We start from the raw sequence: 18,692 nt of genomic DNA, 5'->3' as shown, positions 1-18,692 counted from the left end.
GCATATTTTGAACAGTTTCTAATGTTTATAAGTTTAATTTTACTGCTCCAACTTCTGGTATATCTACAATCATTACTCTCTTCAAGTATAATCCAAATAGGCTGGACGTCCATGGACATTTGTCTTGATCGAAATAGTTCGTTCCTTACAATAAACACTTATTATGATTAACCATTCCTTTTCTTACACCTGAAATGAATCAACTCAAAACACATGGCACATCCTATCGAAACAAGTACTTCAAATTCCAACCTCGAATGTAACATCGGTGTCCGACCAAGTTCAAAAATGCTGTTCGTCCACCTAGAGAATCTCACCCCCCCCCCCTCCTCAAATCCATTCTCGATCGCATAAATCTTGGTTCCACACCATCGAATCGACATAATCATAAATTCGATTGCCTTCATTTACAAGACGCACAAACAACCACAGAATGTCAAATCCCTGGTCGTCTTCGTCGACCCACGACTGCCTTCTATATCAATTAGCGATAGTGACTCATTCCACGGGATTGGGACGAACCTCGAAAATGAGGAAACGTATAAAAAAACCGATACCACTAAAACATCCAAATCAAATCTTCGAGAAACACCAGAACATTTCCGTCCCGTGTACCGACTGACACTAAATGGGGTGATTTATCAGGAAATATTTGTGGCTTTCTCTGATTCTCGGAGCTTCTTGGTTGGGTAGCTGCTGCTGCTTCTGCCAAGGCAGAAACCAGTTTCTCTAAACAACTCATCGATCTACTCGACATATCTTAAACCCCGAACCTTGAGAGCTCATATGCCATCAGCAGCAGCGATAGCAGCAGCTTCAGCGCGGTAGGTGTATGTAGATATAGGTTTCAGCAGGGCTGGTAGCGAGTCAATTTTTGGTGACTTGGTCATTGTTTTCGATCTGGTTGTTTAAAAGTTACTCTTTGCAACATCAAAAAATCACTAAGGTCAGATTTTTAACAAAAATACTGATTTAAAACAATATATTTTGGATCTTATGATGAAAAGATACGAAACTAGAATTCGCTTCTAAAACCGAAACAGCAAAGCAGTTATGTTTCATTGATTTTCATTGTATTAGAGACAAACACTTTTTTTGTGATCTCGAAATCAAGCAAATAGTTTTAATAATTAAAGCGAAATTAGATGATAGATATTTCTGAAAAATTTACGATACATGTTGTTGTTCTTAGATAAATTTGTGGCATAAATTCTTGCAAAACTTGTGAAACGATTTTGTGCTACCTATTTTAGCCTACGAATTTAAATAAGCATATTTTGTTGAACCCCAGAACGTATTCTGACAAATCTACAGGAATTCTAAAGCAATCTTCGGCAGAACATCTTAAGAGTACTTTGACTTAACTTCTGAAGTAATATTACCCAAAATTTTGTAGAAGTTTCTCTGAAATTGCGACCAAAATTTTCAACGAGTTTTGTAGAAACTTGATCGAAAATTACAAATGTTGTCTAAATATTGAATAACATATCCGTTTAGTAATTTTAACCAGAAAATCTTCCTGGGATCCTGGCATATATTGTTTTTGAATTCTGGATTCTGACAGAAATCCTGAAATAGATTCACAAATTTTGTTAGAGTTCTACTTAACGTTCTTCAGGAATTTTTTAAGAAACGTCAACATCCTTTTTGATGAATGTTCACTATGAAGCTTGTCATACAAACTTCAAGAAATTGTTAATTGCATCAGATAGGAACTTAACCAGAAAGTGAATCCTACAATAATCCAAGAATTCTTGTTTTTGAGTTCTTGAATTCCACCAGAACTTTTGAAATTGATCCAAAAATTTTGTAAGAGTCATACTAATCGTTCTTCCATACATTCTATCCAAAATATTCCTTCAAGGATTTTTTTTTAGACGCCAAAAACAGGAGATTTTTTTTTACAAAATTGCCGGTCAACCTGTACTTCTTTTAAAAAAATTAAGCGATTGTTCAGCATGAATTTGCCTAGAAGAAGAATAAAAAGGGAGATCTCCAGTGCAAATTTGAATTCATTTTTTAGGCACACTTATTCCAATCATGATTCGTATCTCCTATTGTAAATCGAAGAACCGGTTATTCAAAGCAGTTGAATCTTCTCTTCAACCGATAATTGTAAAGAAATGTTTCAAATACCTGCTGCTTTTAGGTTCTAATATTTTCATTATAGGTTGATACGTATTTTCGTTTTTAGGCATATTTTTTGGGCTAATGAGTCACATATTGATCAGTCACTACCAGCCCTGATTTCACGCGAGGAAAGTGCGGAGAGGATGGCGGAGGAGTCAGTACGCATTCTTACCGCGCCGTGAGTGTGGCAACAACCTCTTAAGAAGATCGCATGGACCAACAACCGGAGAATGGAAACAGCCGGAGCACGGAAAGCACTTAAGCCCGGATCACGTTCGGATTCCTGTTGCTTGCTGGTCGGTCGGTCGGTCGATTGTTGGTCGCCGAAGGTCGACTTTGAAATTCGATATCTTTTCCGTCGGTGTCGTCATAGTCGAAAATGACGAACCAAGAGGTCGCAGTCGCATCTTTCCAGTTCGGAAGAAATTGGGCGAAACAATGCGGTTGAAATAATACGCTGGGCTCGGGATTTATGTTTCCCTTCTCAAGTGGTGGAAGGTGTATTCGAAGAAACCAGGCTTGCGCAGCTTCTGTTTGGTCCTGGACTCATTTCGTTCCGAAGTGTAGACGGGAGCCAGGTTTCAAGGTTGCACGGGTACACAAATTAATCTTTTCTCATAAAAAAAGTGAGATTAGGAAGGTATTGAATTTCGACTCTATACCTCAAAACAAAAATTATGGTAGACCAGTTGTGCAATATGGAACAGAAATGGGTGTGAGGTTTGGGAATAGCTTCAGAATCGTCTACCTTCAATTAATAAATCAATGGTAAAGATTGCATACGGCTATCACGTTCAGTCAATAAGATAATACCGAGTGCAATTATTACAAATTGATTATGAAAAATCCAGATATTGGTTATTGTGAGAATGATTCTATTACAGATTACTCTAAAGGCAACACCGGTTTACTAAATTTAAGTATTTGCAACTGATTGAATGGATTTCGACTCGTTGACTTCGAATCTGTTCTAAGAATAATTATAAAACGTACAATTTGTTTAAGAAAAATTGTTTTTTAATCACATTTTTTTTTTATATTTCTAAGGAAATTTAACTCTTTTATTTCATAACTATCGATTACATGTGCTTAATAAAATCCATGGTTTAAATAAATATAATTGACTTCGTGTAGCTCATTAAAACCCTTAAAACTGATATCATGTAAATTTTCCATACTTAGAAATAGCAATCCTTTGTCCTACGAGAATGAATTTTCTCTTTGCCCTTCAAAATCTTATCATTGATTTTATTGAGTAGACAACGCTCATGTCATTCTTCTTCTCTTTTTCTGAAGACTGGATCATACAAATCCGTTGAACCGTTTTCAAGGCAACATATACAAACACCATTCCTTTTTTTATTTTCTAAATTTGCAACAAAAACAAGTTTTTCAAATCATAGGATGCACAATTCAACTTTATTGTTGAACAAATAATTTTAGTTAGTTTTTAGCCCATTTATTCTGAGATAATGTCCAAATGATCAATCCAAAGATCAGACTCAGAATCAAGAAAACATTGATGACCACTTTTTTTTGCTTCCAAGGAAATTAAATAATAATAATAATAATAATAGTTCATTTATTTCAATTGGTTGAAATTATTAAAGACTGGCCATGGCATCACTAACTTGGTCATTTGTTATAAGTAGAAATAGCAACTCAACAACTAAGCTTCTATGCCCAAATGTTGCTCTCGTAACAAGAACAGATAATGAAATATAAACAAATCATTTCGCTTCATTCGATTTTCATACCCGCTGGTCGATCGATATGTAACAACAAGTCGACTACATTTCCGATCGTTGTTCCAACAAAAGCATCCATCATTGCTTCATCATCTTCCCTGGACCTCGCCGCGCTTGTAGAATGACCCCTCTCCCATTCAACCGACCGACCGACGGTGGTATTTTAATTGGATTCGATCCCAAATCTGTCAAGTTGTGTCAAACTGTCAACCTATATACCTTCTCGTACTTGAGCTTCCCGTCAATCCAGTTGTGTTTCGTCGCTCGGCCTGGAACACAATCCATCTCCGAATAATTATGTAACGGATACACCAACCTTCTGGTCGAACTGCCCTGTCCAAGGAACACCAAGCAAGTTTAACTGGAACGCGCGCGCGGAACAAGTGTGGCCACTAATCGATTCCCGACCATCATCGATAGGCTCTCGGACAGTCTCGTGTTCGTTCCGTCCGCTGTCGTCGTCATCGTCGTTTCCATTCAACCGAAAATTGATCGTTTCTTGCAGATAAGACCGGCTTTTGTTCTCCGCGTTCCGCAAGATGCGACCAAATCGGTTGACCTGGTCCGAACAAGCGAAAAATCCGAACGCACGGACAACCGAACCAAAGCGGAGCCTCCGATAATAAAACAGAAATAAAATATTTTCTTACATCAATATTCCATGCGTTGGCCCTTTGTATTCATAATTCCTTTGTGTGTTTTGACAGCGTTGGTTCTATTATTGTTTACACAGAAGGACGGACGGAAAAACTGGCGGTCGAAAGAACGCTGTATTCTTCGAGCTGTGTACAACCAGGTAGGAATACCTGTGAAAGAGATTGTTCTTTTCGCTTGGACACGAAGGATGTCCTCTCCAATGAACGCTCCCTGTAATAAAACAGGAAAACTATTCACTCCTGGCCCCCGGTTTCGAACCAGCTGAACTGAAAAGGCGAATGTTTGTTTATGTAAAATGTGATTTTCTGTTTGCCCACTGTTGTCCCTAGAATTTCCTGCGCATTATTCGGTCCCGAGCCAGAAACTCTTCACACCTTTTTCTCATTTCCTGATCCTGACGATGATGATTATGATGGCCGTCTTGCACATTGTGTTGTCGTTTTCCTGACAGTTCCACCTCAAAATATTGTCATCCGCTAGGACAAAACAGGACAAGCGGATCGGCTGACGGGCAACGAGGAAGGAGGAGGACTCCGCATTTATTGCCAAGGAATCTTCCCGGCAGCAAAGTCGGTTCCCATGTGCAGAAACGAAATGACTCTCGCTCGCTCTATGTGCAGAAAAAAAGGGCGGAGAAGTGCAAGAATGATAAATCAAACAAATAAACTGTTTGAGCTGTTTTTTCGAATGCCTTTCCTCGGGTATTCAGTCAGTCAAAAATTCAGAACGAGCTGAGTTCAATAAATTGAATTCTATTCCGAGAAGGAGTGTATAGACAGGATTGTTCGAAATTGTTGCCAAATGCTTAGCGAAGTTCTAGAATTGAAAATGGAAACGGTGATACTGGAAGAGTTTGGATTCATGTCGTTATACAAAACTGTGTATTACTGAGACATCTGCAGAGATGACAAAGTATTCTACAAATCTGTCAAAATTGACTATGTCTTCTGATCAGAGTGTTAACTGGGCATTGGACTCTGCGCAACTGCGATTCCAAGTAGTTGATCAGTGTCATGGGAAGTAGGTAGGACACTATGCACAAAAAAACCTGGGTAGCACAGTCAAAGGATTGTCCTACCCATGATTCCACAAAAATAAAAATAAACAAGATCAGCAGAATGCTTATTCTTATTGATGGAAGGTACGATAAGGTTTTTCATTGTACTCTCATGCTTAGTAAAGCGTAATATGGTTTGTGGATGACCCCTAAAACTTCAGGTTCGTCAGAAGAACGAATGAGAATAACTATGGTGAAAATTCAGGGAAACTTACTGTAATAATTGCTTCAATTAACTTCTATAACCATTAGAAAAACAAATGGAGGAATCCTCTCTGGTATTTCTGAAGGAATCAATGGATGGTTTCCTAAAAATACCTACGGCCAACCCTGTATATGTTCTGGGACAAGTTGCCGTAAGCATTCATGGAAGTAATTCTTGAATTATTGAAGAATCTTTAGAATAAGTAATGCATTTATCTTAGACCGGTCACATCGTGTTGTACAAAACACGAATGTGATAGTGCTAGCGATTTCTCAACATGCGATCACTCATGAGCTCATCTATTATACCATTGCTGAATCTCTTGAATCTTTTGCTGAATCTCAGAGTAATTCCTATAGAACTCCCACAGCACACGCTCTACAAGTTCTTGGCTGATTTAGAAATGCCGTAGAAATTTCTGGAAGTTGTTCTTAGTTAATTGCTGAAAATGATTTGAGCAAATTCTTACTCTTATATTTCAGAAAAATATTTTGAGCAGATTATGACGATTTCTTTACTCTTTCTTGCGGGATTGTTGAAGAAAATCCAGCGAAATATTTGATGGGGTTTCTGTTTCTCTCGAGGAGCCGAGTCTAGTACACGACACTGAAGACGGCCCTACAGTTGAGGTCGAAATACGCGTATCTGTCAAAGGATACAAACTCTAGTGGAATTAAATGGTATAGTACTAAATTCGGTTTTTTCATCCATTTCTGTGGTTCTTTTTGGGAAAACCTAGGTTGAATTCTTGAGGTATCCTGAACAAAATTGTTGGAGAAATTCCCTAGGAAAATTTGTAAAAAATTTCCTTGAAATATGAAGACTAAATGAACTACTTTAAGAATTTCCGGAGTAATTACTGAAGAGTCCTTTTAGGTTGGTTTCGTTTTCTTGGTTCCTGTTTGGTCACTTTTCGACCTCTCCTTGGTTCTATTTGGGTCATTTGTTTTCTGGCAAGAGGTCTTCAATTTCTTGTTTTTGAGGCACTTAGTCGCCACCAGCCATGTAGAAACGAAGCTTTCTTAGTCTTGTGGTAGCGACTGGCATGAGAATAAGGGGTAGAAGCAAAGAAGTGTCAGTGACAAAAACCTTTGCAGTTTGTTCAGCAATTTTTCATTCTTTACAAATTGTATGGGAATCGAAAAGAACAAGCCTGTCTACTAAGAATTATGTTATGTTTTTTTCTGTTGAGCGGAAAAATCACCTGAAAATACCATTAGAACGGTTGGAAACAGTATAATTTTCTCAACTCAACTCAAACCCGACCAAAATGTCACGAATACCCCTTTGCGTTTGAGTCCCACGAAGCTATTAACTTGCAATTGCCAGTCCAGGGTTAAATTTTTTTTTCCAAAGTGTGTCTTACCCATGGTTTCAAACGTGGGCGCTCCTCTGTAGTTGATATACGTGTTTCAATGAAACTGCTTTCAGAAACCCGAATGTTCAAGATATTGTTTTAGTGTTTGTCTGTTGTGGAACCTAAGAGACCTCATACCTGAAAAATAGACCTAGGAATACAAAGCAGGTATCAAAAAAGACACCAAAAAGAGATGCAACCTGAACAGAAGATTTATGTGAGTAGATATCATTTTCTTTCAGAAAAAAAAGACCATTGCTTTCTGGGATTATTTAAGAGTTTTCATTCAATAATAACAAATATTACTAGAAATAAGACGACTGTTCAACTATTCGCATTTATGTATGTTTATTTAGTTATTTGTCCAACGTTTTCTTCAGTACTACTCGGAATATGTCTTCAAGAGTTCATTAGGTGATTCATTTAAGACTTCCTAAGAAATCACTTCAAGAACTTCGATTAAGATACGTTTCAGAATTTGAACTGGTATAAGGGTAACCTCAGAAATAACTCCAAAGGTTTTATCGGGAATTCTTCTAATGATAATTTATCAAATTTCTCTGCTAAGCTCAATGTCGTCAAGCTGTTTTTCAAACGAATTTTCCATCGATTTACCTAGGATTTCGTCCCAGATTTCTGTTTAAGAAATCTTCCAGAATTCAGGCAAGGGATTCGTTCAGAGATGTTTCCTATGATTTCTGAAAATATACTCCCAAATTGTCTTGCAGGTTTTCTATAAGAAAACAACCAGGAACATCTTTCTCTGTTGGAACACTTCTGTAGCAATCCTAGATGAGCTTAGATTACTTTTGGTGGAGTTTCAAGATGAGTTCCTAAGATCATTAGTGAAGAAATAATCAATCTCTGCATTATATTCAGCAATATTTACTGATATGAGTTTTTCAAAAACATCGGACGGAATCTCTGATAAGACTTATGTATGTACTTCTGTAGAAATTTTTGATAAACTGCGATGAATTCAGAGATCCTGCTTTGAAAGAACTCCTTTAATTTTGGGAGGTCAGGGTAGATTTTTCAGATAAGTTGCTAAGATAATTATTGAATAAATAATCAAGAAAATCCCTTGATGTTATCTAGCAATATTTACTGAAGGAAGTTTTTGAAAAGTATCAGACGGGATATTTGAGGAAACTTATGTAGGAACTTATGTAGATAATCTCTGAAAGATCTCCTCTACCTTTTAGGAAGTCTTGATGGATTTTCTAGATTATTCTATATTGAAGAAATAATCAAGAGAATCCCTGGATAACATCCTGCAAAATTTACTGATAGAAGGTTTTGGAAAACGTCCAACGGAATCTCTGATGAAACTTGTGTAGGAGTGATCGAACATATAACTGGATTAATTAATATAGTACTTGCTAGCTCGTAACCTCAAATTAAATTTCAATGAAACCATTTTACACCAAAGATTTTACACGAGTATGATTCGAGAAATGGATCACAGGAGAGATTTCTTGGTGAAATTTAAGATAAAATTCTAAGATATCTAAAAGAACTTGGTCCTTGGTTTACACTATACAAACTCTCCGAAATGACCCTTGAGGGGTTTGGAGTATTTTCTGCGAGAAAACTTGGAATAATTCAAGGAGAAATCCGTGGGAGTTCCTGCAGAAATATTCGTAGGGTTTCCTGGTGAACTTTCCAACACATAGTTTAAGAAACTGTGGAATAAACCTTTGGAGATTTTTGGTAAGATTTTTGTTTTAGGATTTTGGAAGATCTCCTGTTACTCTACAAGAGAAATTGTTGCAAGAAGAAGTGAAAAATGCATGGAGGAATTTTTGACAAAGATCATTTTACAAAGTGTCCCTATATGAAAATTACTGGAGCTAGTAGTATTGTACTTCCTGGAGCAAATTCTGAAAATAATCCCAGACAAATCACTGAGGGAATTTTTGTAAGAGACTGGAGGAATGAGGAATTAATGGGTAAACTCTAAAGAAACCTCCCGAGGAATGTCTAAAAAAGTCCCTGGAAGTATTTCGGAAGAAATTACTGGAAAAAGTACAAGAAGAATTCCTAGAACATTTCCTAGAGGAACCCAAAATTTCATTTTTGAAAAACTTGTGAAATAATCAACATGGAAAAGCAACGAAGAGAACACATTCCTGGAAAAAAGGATTCAAATACAAAAAAAACTGAACTTAGATATTTTAACAAGAAATTTCAGGATTTTAATTTGAAAATTACGACTCAATATTTACGACAAGTACAGCTCGCTTTAGGGCATGTATTTATATTAATTAAGTTATTTGCCCAACGTAATCCCAGACATTACTGTAGAGATTCCATCTGGAATTTCTTCAGAACTATTTTCAAGATGGTTTTTACAAGTTTCCCGAGAATGTCTCAAGTTTTGCAGGAATTTTTCACGTTATTCTTTCATCGATTCATCCAAAATGAATGAATCAACTAGGAAAATCTCTCAGAATTTCTTCAGAAATCATCCATAAGACTCCTTCAGCATTTTTTTTCTAAATTCTTCAAGAAATTTTCCAAAGAACTTCTCAACAAAAATTTTCCAGGATTTTTCTGGAAAAAAAAATTGAACGAAGTTCCTGAAGAAACTAGAATGAATTATAGAATTAAAACAAATGAATGTGGTCTTGCTGGTTCGTAACCTTTATTAAAATTATAAAGTAAATTTTAAGTAATATTAATAGAATTTCTGGAATAACTATAGAAGAATTCCTAAAATAATTCTATAGAGAAATCTTTGATGAATTTGGAAAATGATCCTCACAAAAATAACTAGAGGAAGTTTTTGGCGGCGAACCAGTCTGTGGCTGAAAGCCTCACAAATAAAAAATAATAAATAAATAAAAACTGGAAGAATAGGTGGAAATTTTTCACGGTAATCCCTGTGGAAGTTACTGGAGGCAGAAGTGTTGGAAAATCACTGGAGGCGTTTCTGGACGAGTTTATCGGATAACTGATGGATAATCTGTTAACAAATTTCTGCAGAAATGTCCAAAGCATTGGAAGTAAATTCTGTGAAAATCACTAGAAGATTTCCTGAAACTTTTCCTACAGAAATATTAGAAACAAATCCTGATGAACCTGTGAAATAATTGCATTAGAGTCTCAGAAGGTTTATAGGGCCTGTAAAATTTAGCACCAGGATTCACTATAAGCAGAAAGGAAAAGAGTGACTTTCCGTTGAAAAAGAGACTTTAAAGACCTTGCATTGAAAGAGACTTTCAAAGATGTAATCAAGTATCAAAAACTTTAACAGTAACAATTTATGAATTTGATTTATTTCTACAGTAGTCATCAGTTTACACTAAATTGTTTTGCAGTTCTTTTTCAACAGCGCTGTTTGAACCTATTGTGGTATGGGGCTATATGTTTTTATTTCCCTTGTGGGATTTTAACTCTTCAATGGATCCCATTCCTATTTCTTCTCATATTTATCTCATCTATCTTATCTTGATGAAAAATGGCGATGAAACAAATCTTTCAACTAGCGGGAAACGTGTCTCTGTAACCAACCGCCGGCCTTCTGATACCTAATTAACTCACTTATTTTTAGAGCGAATTACACTGAATGAATTGAAATGAAATTCAATTTACATGAATGTTTCTAATGTAGGCAAAATAGCTTTCGACATTGATGAATGATGATCGACAGCACATTCAACAATAATGAACTCCCACCAAGAAGAAGTCTTCCGTACGTTCGAAGACTTCACACTGAACAATCCCCCGCAACAACAGTCAGTGATGACACTTCCATTAGGATATCATAAATTCACCGTAATGGAGCTCATTGGAGCCAAATTGGGGCCCACGCTGATTTCGAAATTTTTCTCCAACCCAAATTGACCCCGGGCGTCATTTTTCTCTCGCCGTTAACAGCTGCAACGCATTTGCTAACACGACGAGATCCATCCAGCCAGCATCCACAACTCGTAGCAGGAATAACTCGCTGAGAGCAGTCAGTAGGTAGGTAGGTGTCGACCTCGCCACTTAGCTTTCGCTCTAATATCGATCATTAAAAATAGAACGTTCGAAGCGTTCGTCATTTCATAACGTCGTTCTTTTTTTGCTTTTCTGGCGTTACGCTCCAACTGGGACAGAGTCTAAATTTCAGCATATGTTCTCAAGGGAACTTCCACAGTTATTAACTGCAAGCTTTCTTCGACAATTGGTCATTTTTGCAATCGCATTTCGTGTGGCAAGCAAAACTGAAATGATCTTCATCTTGGTCTTACTGAATAGCAGCGCGTTTACCACTTCAGCCATCTCGGATCCCGCTGTTTATCTATCTCAAATCGCCTCCATCACCGTCGTCATCGTCATCAGTTTTAACGACAAAAACGGTGACACATCTGTACCGAAGGGAGTCGTGTTTGTCATTTGCTAAAACGACTCACTCATCCACGCCGTTGTTCCTTCATCTTTTTTTATTTCTCCACGTCCACGATGACTTGACAGACCGAAGCGAAATTGCACTCGACAGCTCCACCCCCCGATGGGATCGCGTAATTAATTCAATATATACAATGGCCAGGATCGCTCTCCCCCTGCGCTGCTCGATAACGGCGAGAGGAAACGGATGGCACGTAGAATGCTCTTCTTGCACGGTTCGTCATCGTTCGATTCTTGAGCTATTCGAAGGGTGCGGAGTCGCGTTATTTTTGCGATCTACGTATTCGCCACACACATACCCATCCTTTTATTACCCCGCCCGAGTCATAAACCGAAGTGCAATAAATTATTCTCAATCGAGTCGGAAAGGACCCGGAATTCATAATTCGATGAAACGTCATGCGGCGACCGATTGTTTTAAAGCAAACATTCGAAAGGCAGGAAATTGGATTAACATTACTCATTCGGAGTGAGTGCTGAGCGCGTAGACGGTAGAAAATCGATCGTTTAGCGTGGTGTAAATATTTATCTATCGAGTACACCGAAACGAAAACGAGAAAAAAAAACGAAGAATAGAAACGATCCGTGAAGAAGAACAGAACTTGGCTTAAGTGAAGTGGCTTAAACGCAAAACCTCACCTACAGCGGACCATATGGTATCGGTTTCGGGAAGATGATTGTTGTTATTCTAGGGTCCCTCCTCTGAGAACGCTGCGGAAAGAGCGAGAGAGAGAGCTACCAGCCGGATGATCTTCGTGATCGTGCGGTTTCGGTTGCGTACTCGATGTTATTGTTTGGCAAGTCGGAGAAAACGCTATCCGCTGATGCAGCGGTTGAAACGAGATAATGAAATGCTTCCTTCTGCATCTACTAGTTACTGCTGCTGCTAGAGAGATGCGGTTTTCGGTCCGATGGTAAGTCGGGTGCATCCCGAACCCGGACTCAAGTGGATGCGGATGATGGAAACCATCAGGCTGCGATGCGTGCGTGTATTCGTGAACACTGCACAAGATCAAAGCCATGCCGGTACATCCTGTACAAGGAGGAAGCTGCTCTGCGCGGATAATTGAGTGGTTAGGATGGGTGTTATTAGTTTAGAAGGCAATTAGGATCATCTTCAATGTTCGAAACTAATTTTACAACTATTTAAATTGATTGACGTCGCCGAAATGGGGGCGAATTACGGCGGAATTAGCCCACCCAAATCGCTTGGATTCGAGTCGCAAACCGTTCCGTATCGCATTTCAAAATACTGTAACAAGTGTTCCCTCTACGTGGAGACGCCCCTTTTCAATGTGGAGTCCGAGTCACACGATCACATTTCATAACACTGCAAACCAGTACCGAACGGCAGAGCCAGTCGCACAGTTACAGTTTCCATAAGTGCAAGTATTGGAAACTCGTTTCTCGTAGCGGACGAATGGCGGCTGCGGTACAAGACGCTGATCGGTATAATTTAATCCACCGCAGTGCGGATTAGAGATCGATTTCCAAGGCGCTACAATTAGCACCTCTAGAAGGTGCTCGTTGTCAGACGCGGTACCGACGGCAGCAATTGACATGCCAACCCTGAGGGCCTGTGAAGGTCGTTTGTGGTATCTAGACAGACGGTTGCGTCGACGAGCATTTGGCATAATTGTCTCACATGATCGCCACAACAACGCAGAAGATCGAGTTACGTGCGGTGTCGGCGGGGGTGCTCTAATTACACCCGGTTGTGAACTGGTTTGCAGCCATAGTTCTGTTGCGGAGCGCGATGATTGATTTTCGAGCAGTCGTTGATTGCATGATCAGAACTCGTTGCAATGAAGAAAACTTGTAAGGAATGCTGTACGCAACAACGTTTGGTGTGGAAGGTTCTGAGTCATGAATACGCTGTGGGATACGGTTTTGAGAGTATTTGAGATACAACTTTTAACTCTGTGGCTTTTGCGATCCTCTGATTCGTTGCTCACAATCTGAGTCATTTCAATCGGAGCAAGTGCCCAGGATTAAGCTTTTTGCAGTGTGAACACGAAAAAGAGCATGAGCAAAACATTTATCAGTATCTATTGATAGTCGCCAAAAAGGAAAAGTACAGAAAACACTGTACAAAACGTATAATGCTTAACCATACAGTTGATAATTGTAGGTAGCCAACAACACATTCATATTTCCATATATTATCAGTCTAAGGCTTGATTATTCCAGAGAAACATAAGGTTTATTTTTCTTTACTAGTTTAATTCCAAACATTACACTCCTTTGTTATATCTATGTGCTTTGTGTTAGACAACACTATCATCCTAATTTGGTAAAACAAAATAAAGCTTTTATTAATATTTGGTTATCAACATATTACATTTCATTTGCTGTAGCAGTTCAGATTTTTTACAGGTGAGTTGATTTCACCTTTTTAGAGAAAAATCAACGCTTTAAATTTACTTTACCTAATTTACCCCAAATATATAACGCATTAATCATGGCAATAGAAGATTGTAACGATTTTTGCCCGAAAATATTAATTATTTTATTTGACATTTGTTCCAACATTTCAACATTGGATATTCTATGTAACTCATTAGTACTATACCAGGGTGGAAGTTTTAGAATAATTTTCAAAATTTTATTTTGAATTCTCTGCAGAGCTTTCTTCTTGGTATTAGAACAGCTATTCCATATTGGTACAGCATACCACATTGCTGGCCTGAAAATTTGTTTGAATATCAAAAGCTTGTTCTTAAGACAAAGTTTGGTTTTCTATTAATAAGGGAATAGAGACATTTCCAATATTTGTTACATTTGGCTTGAATGCCCTCAATGTGATTTTTGAAAAATAAATTCTAATCTAGCATGACCCCTAGATACTTAACTTCATCTGACCAATTTATTGCAGCCCCTCTCATCGTGACTACATGTCTACTTGAAGGTTTCAAATAAAGAGCTTTTATTTTATATGAGGGAATATTATTAGTTGAGTTTTGGAAGCATTAGGAGAAATCTTCCATTTTTGCAAGTATGAAGAAAATATATCCAATCTTTTTTTTGCAATCGACTACAGATGACACGCAGACTTCGTCCTTTGGCGGAGAGGCCTGTGTTATCCGCAAACAAGGATTTTTGACATCCCTGAGGTAACTCAGGTAAATCAGATATGAAAATATTGTATAATATTGGTCCTAAAATGCTACCTTGAGGAACACCAGCTCTTACAGGAAGTCTTTCAGACCTGGAGTTCTGATAATTAACCTGAAGTGTACGATTTGACAGATAACTTTGAAATATTCTAACTGATGGAGGAAAGCAAACTGATTGGACGATAGCTAGAAGCTTCTGCAGGATTCCTGTCAGGTTAAAAAATTGGTATAACCTTAGCATTTTTACATTTGTCCGGAAAAGATGCCAACTGAAAACATTTGTTAAATAAATCAAATAATAATGATAAGCTACTTTCTGGAAGTATCTTGATGAGGATGTAGAAAATTACATCATCGCCAGGAGCTTTCATAGTTTTGAATATTTTAATATTGCTGTGTGCGTTCGAAACGCAAATATCAAATGCGGGAACACCAAACACGGTAATATTTTACACAAAAAATGCGATTTCAAAGATAAGTTTTCTTTGCAAGGTTGGCGGTGATATCGATGATCGTTGCTAGGTGTCCTTTGATTGTTTTGTCTGGCCGCATTTGGAGAATTTTTAGTCAAGATTTTCACCTCAAATGCAAACAGCAATAATAGTTCTCACTTCTTTCAAATCAGTCTCCCAGAAATTTTCGAAAACGTCCTCTTGATTGAGAATATTTCCGAAGTCCTGAGTAACTTGATTTTCTATTGGACTAGTAAGTCCTCAATTTAAATTGTGCGCGCTTTCAAACTGCATAGCAAGTTTTTGAGCTTTTTCGCAATTTAAATTCCGGTATTCAAAATTTCAGATAATTTCCAAAAGGGCTTAGAATCAGGGTCCAATTGAGAAATCTTATTTTCAAAATTTTTGTTTCTGAATTGTAAAAAACGTTTCTTGATTTCTTTCTGCAAATCCTGCCATATAATTTCATAGCAGGATCGCGAATGCGTTTAAATTGCCTCCTCCTCACGTTTTTAAGACGGATCATGAGTTTAAGATCATCGTCTATAATCGCGGATTCAAATTTTACTTCACATTTTGGAATTGAAATGCTCCTGGCTTCAACAATGGAATTTGTTAAAGTTTCAAAAGCATTGTCAATATCAAGTTGTGTTTGTGAAGAAATGTTAACATCAAGATTAGAGTACATATATGTTTCATTTATATATTCCAGTCGGCTCGAAAATAATTGAAAGTGGAGCTAATAGGATTGAGAATCGCTTCATGGGATATTAGAAATGTAACAGGGACATGATCAAAATCAAAATTAGCCTGAATAATCAGTTGGCTACAAAGATGAATAGAGTCGGTTGAGACCAAATCAATCGTAGAAGAGTTTCAAGAAAAGGAAACACATGTAGGGCTATCAGGGTATTGATAAATATGCTGAAGAGCACTCATCAAATAAAATTCTGCCGTTGGAATTACTCTGTGAATTATTCCATGACCGATGTTTGGTATCAAAGTCACCAAATACAAGAGTTTCTGAACAGCCGTATGGGAGTAAATTGTATTTCACTATGCAATAACTGGAAAAGGTCCGAAGACTAAGATTCCTCATAATCCAATATTTTGACCCAAATTAAGCATCGCAATAATAAATCAGTTCAGTCGATGAAATCCGCTCCAAAAATACGAGAGTCAGCTTCTTAACATACGTCCGACGAACGTCACAAGTTTCCTCCATCGCAAACTGAGTTCCCGTTTGTCCGCTTCTGGTTCGTGGAACCGGACTAACTCCACTCAGCTTATGAAAGCATAAATATCTTTATTTTTAACCCGATAGGTGACAGTTTGACGCCTGATATACCGCCATCATCGTGTCGCTAGAGTCCTCATTGCCGGTGCAAAATTTATGCCCAGACAGCTGCCGTGCCGTTGCAAGGGGCCACTACCGAGCCAGTGGATACTCCCACGAGCAAATTAGCGATCTCGGTATCCATAAATTATAACCTTCAACGGCGGGCGGTGCCGATGGCGGTGGCCTTCGATTAACCTCAAACAGAGTTTCATTTTCGAATCGTCCAAATAAGTGTGTGGAGAATTCCAGCTTGCCTGCTGGACCAGGCCAGCCCCCGCAACAGTGGAATGCGTCCAGCGTTCCACTTCAACGCTGTACGCTGGAAATTATCATAACGTTAATTTGGAATTGATTTCCTTCTCGAAGCAAACTGGCCTTCCAAGTTATGTACACCAAGCTCCAGCATTCCGAACAGCAATAATCGAACTGTGTTATTACTTTGTTTGTTTGCTGCGTTCGGCTCTTCAGGCTATTCAATAACTCTCTTTCTCCCATGAAAAGGCAGCTAATTTTCGTCTGATTCATCATATTTTCTTCCACACGGATCCATCATCTAGCCATCTCGCACCGAAACGAGGAGGAATGCCAAACACTCCCATGGATTCTCCACAGTGACTGCGGCGGCCTTCAAGAGCTACCATTTTCGTAATCTAATTGAATTCGAAAATTGTACACAATTACTCTATTCCCACAAAACAGCTCTCTCGCCATCTATTCCGGTCATTTCCCGAGAAAAAAAAACCCTTCAACTCACATAACGCCAGTAGCTCAAGAAACTGTTAACCAAACAACAGCCTCAGACAGCAAACTAGATTCAACTTGAAATTCACAATTGTTTTTCGATTCGTTCGCTCACTTCAGTTTTCCTCCATGTCCAACCAGCAGTTCCACTCGAAAAGCGAAGAAAAAACCATTTCGCCCCTTACCCAATTTCAAGGGTCATAAAACCAGCTATCTGGAAACCGAAACCACCACCGAAGCTTTAAAAGCCCAAAACTGGGCTTCACTTTACGAGTCAGTCCATCTTTACTGCCTAGGACAGGAAATACCAAGCCATCACACTTATTCACATGGCCATTTACGGCGCTAGTCTGCTATCCGTAAGAAACGGAATCATCATGAAATGCTTTCCGGAACACCAACCTGCTTGCTGATAAGAAACTTTGGGATGTTCTCCAAAACACAAACACTCCGCTTTCAACTGCTCACTATCTCTATCTCTGGGTGCCGGTTCCGGTTCTCTGCGGTCTTGATCCAATATTTGCGTTTTTGCTGATAAACACTTCGAAACTTTCTGTTTTCTTCTTTATCGGCTAGCTTTGCTTCTTTCGCGTAGAATAATTGTTTCACTCTGCGCCTTATTTCTGTTGCCACACACTGTTGATCACTTCCGTCGTTCGGTTTCGCTAATCACTTTTTTGTGATTCAAATTCGCTTCTCTTCAATCACTGCCCCGAAATTATTTCATCGCTTATCGGCTCCCGCATGTCGGCATTGCCGTAATCCATAATCGGTTTAGTCACACCTGGGCACCGCAGTAAAATTCATCAATCATCGAAACACTTTCCTTTCCTAGGTAGGTTCTCCGTTGCATACACACCCGACCCAAAATTGCCTTCGATTCGCAATTACAATTTCGCCTTCTCGAGCAATGCACAACCGATAAACGCACAACTTTTTTTTCCAGTTCCCGCCGCCCTCGACGGTTTCCGCTCTCTACATGCACGGACACGTCTTCCCAATCACACGCGATAGCTTCTCAGAGCCGCGCTCGCATTCCTTGCTTTCAACATCAGCGGCAATCTTTGCCTTCCACATGGAATCTGCCTCTTCTCGAACTCGAGATGCTTCACTGGCCGTCTTCACGTAGCCTTCCAGAAGACGGCAACAAAAACAACAAAACAACCGAAGCAAAAAAATCGTTTCACCCGTCGAAAAACCAACCGTCCGGCAGCGCGCAACACAAAATCCGACTTAACTCTAGCGATGTCACGGCGAAACTAAAACACTCATTTGCCTGCACCACCGGCAGAAGGGGGAGATGTGTACACAAAACACAGAAAAACTCGTGTGTTTGCTTGTATTGTTGTTGTTGCTGCTGCCTATGCTTTTGCTGCTTCCTCCTCACCAGCAACACACACTCAACCCAACTTGAACGCATCACCCTCCATTCAATTCCCATCGCATTGCACCCCATGCAATGAACATCACCGCACTCATACTCATTCGCACAATT

The 18,692-nt window shown here is 38.8% G+C and overlaps 1 protein-coding gene across 1 annotated transcript in view; it reads right to left on the bottom strand.

Moving 5' to 3' along the window:
* LOC5570660 (MOXD1 homolog 2) overlaps nt 1-18,475 on the bottom strand; it is an 82,300-nt gene extending 63,825 nt beyond the window's left edge. The window contains exon 1 of the mRNA XM_021849706.1: nt 17,600-18,475. The gene's annotated coding sequence lies outside the window, so the exon portion shown is untranslated. The remainder of the gene's footprint in view (nt 1-17,599) is intronic.
* Between the last annotated feature and the right edge of the window lie 217 nt (nt 18,476-18,692).

Source organism: Aedes aegypti, chromosome 3 (genome assembly GCF_002204515.2).
Source record: "Aedes aegypti strain LVP_AGWG chromosome 3, AaegL5.0 Primary Assembly, whole genome shotgun sequence".
NCBI lineage: Eukaryota > Metazoa > Arthropoda > Insecta > Diptera > Culicidae > Aedes > Aedes aegypti.
The sequence above is the reverse complement of the archived record's forward strand: the minus strand, read 5'-3'. Positions and strand labels throughout refer to the sequence as shown.